Genomic DNA, 4,161 nt, shown 5'->3' on the forward strand with positions numbered 1-4,161 from the left:
AGGTAATAAAACTTTAGATTTTCTAGGATAACAATGTAAGAAATAGTACATAAAAGAACAAATAACTGCATAGTTTTCTAAGAACCTGAAGCGAGGCGACCATCTCTGTCAGCGTCATTTCACTGGAGGTATGTTGAGTGTGTTGGGTCATTGTCCTGGGTCATTGCCCTGTTAAAAACAAATTATAGTCCCACTAAGCCCAAACCAGATGGGATGGCATATCACAGCAGAATGCTGTGGTAGCCATGCTAGTTAGGTGTGCCTTGAATTCTAAATAAATCACAGACAGTGTCACCAGCAAAGCACACCCACAACATCACACCTCCTCCTCCATGCTTCATGGTGGGAACCACACATGCAGAGATCATCCGTTCACCTACTCTGCGCCTCACAAAGACATGGCGGTTGGATCCAAAAATCTACATTTGGACTCATCAGACCAAAAGGACAGATTTCCACGGTCTAATGTCCATTGCTCGTGTTTCTTGGCTCAAGCAAGTCTTCTTCTTATTGGTGTCCTTTAAAAGTGGTTTCTTTGCAGCAATTCGACCATGAAGGTCTCCTCTGAACAGTTGATGTAGAGATGTGTCTGTTACTTGAACTCTGTGTAGCATTTATTTGGGCTGCAATTTCTGAGGCTGGTAACTCTAATGAACTTGTCCTCTGCAGCAGAGGTAACTCTGGGTCCTCCTTTCCTGTGGAGGTCCTCATGAGAGCCAGTTTATCATAGCGCTTTTATAATTTTTGTGACTGCACCTGAAGAAACTTTCAAAGTTCTTGACTGACCTTCATATCTTAAAGTAATGATTGACTGTCATTTCTCTTTGGTTATTTGAGCTGTTCTTGCCATAATATGGACTTTGTCTTTTACCAAATAGGGGTATCTTCTGTATACAACCCCTACCTTGTCACAACACAACTGATTGGCTCAAACGCATTAAGAAGGAAAGAAATTCCACAAATACATTTTTAACAAGGCACACCTGTTAATTGAAATGCGTTCCAGGTGACTACCTCGTGAAGCTGGTTGAGAGAATGCCAAGAGTGTGCAAAGCTGTCATCAAGGCAAAGGGTGGCAACTTTGAAGAATCTTAAATCTAAAATATATTTTCAAATCAAATGTATTTATACAGCCCTTCTTACATCAGCTGATATATCAAAGTGCTGCACAGAAACCCAGCCTAAAACCCCAAACAGCAAACAATGCAGGTGTAGAAGCACGGTGGCTAGGAAAAAGTCCCTAGAAAGGCCAAAACCTAGGACGAAACCTAGAGAGGAACCAGGCTATGAGAGGTGGCCAGTCCTCTTGTCACGTTCTGACCTTTATTTCCTTTGTTTTGTCTTTATTTAGTATGGTCAGGGCGTGAGTTGGGGTGGGCAGTCTATGTGTGTTTTTCTATGTTGGGGTTTTGTGTTCGGCCTGGTATGATTCTCAATCAGAGGCAGCTGTCAATCGTTGTCCCTGATTGAGAATCATACTTAGGTAGCCTGGGTTTCACTTTTGGTTTGTGGGTGTTTGTCTTCCGTGTCAGTGTTTGTTGCCACACGGTACTGTTTCGTTTGTTCATCGTTTATTGTTTTGTTTAGTGTTCTGAGTTTGAATTAAAAATCATCATGAACACTTACCACGCTGCGCTTTGGTCCGATCCTTCTACCACCACACAGTGGTGGGCCGTCAGGGCCAGCAAGGCCTTCTCTGCTGGCCTAAACATCATCAGAATATCTAATTTTTTTTTTATTCATTCATTTCATAGCTTTCCTCTTGGTTGCACTGCTTCCAGCCCCAGGTTGAGATTTGGAGGGCTGGTCTTTATGTTAGATCTTTTATCCAATCATATTCAGCCATCATGTGTTGCCAGGGGTCTAAAATCTGCCCTCAGGCCTTCAGAATCAACAGTGCGGGCGCTTGTAGCTTAAAGTGAAAGGAAATGAAAATTTAGTGTCAACTAATCAGCTTTAGAGTTGGCTATTGTACGCCTGCTGGCTGGCTCCAGTGTTACACAGGAGCCAGCTAGCAGGCGTAGTGCGTGCACGTCTTTTGATTTGATTACCAATATTGAGAGGGAGGTCCTATGGGCAGGTCTATGCAGAACCTCAGAACTAGGAAACTGAATTTGATAAACTAATTAATTCGCGTACTACTAAGCTGTTTTTTCAACCCACAATGGCGGAAGGAGGAGAAGATATCGATTTGGTCGAGGATATAATTATAACGCCATTCTCAAGACGAACTTTTCAAGAAAAGTTAGACATTGTAAGGAGAGGTCGCCCGACGCCGACGCTACAAAGCCTGTCACAGGCGGGAAAGGGGTTCATTCGCCACTTTCAAAGTTCCAACTACGAGCGCTATCAATGGCTCACAGGCTCCGAGAAGCACTGCAAACTGTACTGCTGGGAATCCCTATTATTTGCAAGTGATCGATTTGGTGTTTGTAGCCACACTGGCTTTGCAAACTTGAGTTGTCTAACCAAGGCAGCAACGAGACACCAAAGTACGGCTGGGCACTTACAAGCAATGGTGCTTTTGAAAACTTTTGGGGACACCCGAGTGGATCTACAGCTCAACGAACAAGCGCGCAGGGCAACGGAGCTGCACAATGAAAATGTGAAGAAAAATAGGGAAATATTGAAAAGACTCATTGATTGTGTCGTGTTTTTGGGTAAACACGAACTTTCATTTAGGGGACACGATGAAAGTGCTGACTCCACAAACAAAGGGAACTACGTGGAGCTTCTTTCTTTTCTTTCTGAAAACTCTTCCCCTGCAATTCTCTGAATAAAAATGTCAATTTCAAGGTGACGCAACGCCTGGTTATACTGCGTTTCTGTCTAAATGTATAGTGTCTAGAGCCATGGCATCATAATGATGGTAATAAGAGGTGGATTAATTCGGGTGGGACTGTGTAGGACCTCACTGAAGGCCCAGGCCCCAGGCCCACGGCACGCCACTGCCACCACAGATGATCGTTACACCTCTTCTGGCTGTGCCAGGTGGAGATTATAACAGAACATGGCCAAGATGTTCAAATGTTCATAAATGACCAGCATGGTCAAATAATAATAATCACAGTAGTTGTCGAGGGTGCAACAAGTCAGCACCTCAGGAGTAAATGTCAGTTGGCTTTTCATAGCCGATCATTAAGAGTATCTCTACCCCTCCTGCTGTCTCTAGAGAGTTGAAAACAGCAGGTCTGAGACAGGTAGCACATCCAGTGAGCAGGTCAGGGTTCCATAGCCGCAGGCAGAACAGTTGAAACTGGAGCAGCAGCACGGCCAGGTGAACTGGGGACAGCAAGGAGTCATCATGCCAGGTAGTCCTGAAGCATGGTCCTAGGGCTCAAGTCCTCCGAGAGAGAGAAAGAGAGAAAGAGAGAATTAAAGGGAGCATACTTAAATTCACACAGGACACCGGATAAGACAGGAGAAATACTCCAGATATAACAGACTGACCCTAGCCCCCCGACACATAAACTACTGCAGCATAAATACTGGAGGCTGAGACAGGAGGGGTCAGGAGACACTGTGGCCCCATCCGATGATACCCCCACCCCCGGACAGGGCCAAACAGGCAGGATATAACCCTACCCACTTTGCCAAAGCACAGCCCCCACACCACTAGAGGGATATCTCCAACCACCAACTTACCATCCTGAGACAAGGCCGAGTATTGCCCACAAAGATCTCCGCCACGGCACAACCCAAGGGGGGGCGCCAACCCTTTTTGATTTGTTTAACACTTTTTTGGTTATTACATGATTCCATATGTGTAATTTCATCGTTTTTTTTATCTCTTCACTCTTATTCTACAATGTAGAAAATAGTAAAAATAAAGAGAAACCCTTGAATGAGTAGGTGTGTCCAAACCTTTGACTGGTATTGTAGGTTTGAGGTAGAACGTCCTTGTATGTGTGGTTGAGTGTATTTCTGTCAACCATCCTCTTTAATTGATTCATTAGTCCAAGCAGCATTGTTATGCATCACCATGATGCAGATGATGTCATTTCAGATTAGAAAGCACTGAGATCCACTGATGCAGGCTGACCGATTGACTCTCCATGGCTTTTACACCCCATGGCTTTTGGAAACTTTACCTCTGAAATGGTCATTATTATTTACCATGCTTATGTTGCACTCTGAAACGTCATATTAGTCACGGTAATG

This window comes from Salvelinus alpinus, chromosome 1 (genome assembly GCF_045679555.1).
Source record: "Salvelinus alpinus chromosome 1, SLU_Salpinus.1, whole genome shotgun sequence".
In the NCBI taxonomy this organism is placed as follows: Eukaryota; Metazoa; Chordata; class Actinopteri; order Salmoniformes; family Salmonidae; genus Salvelinus; species Salvelinus alpinus.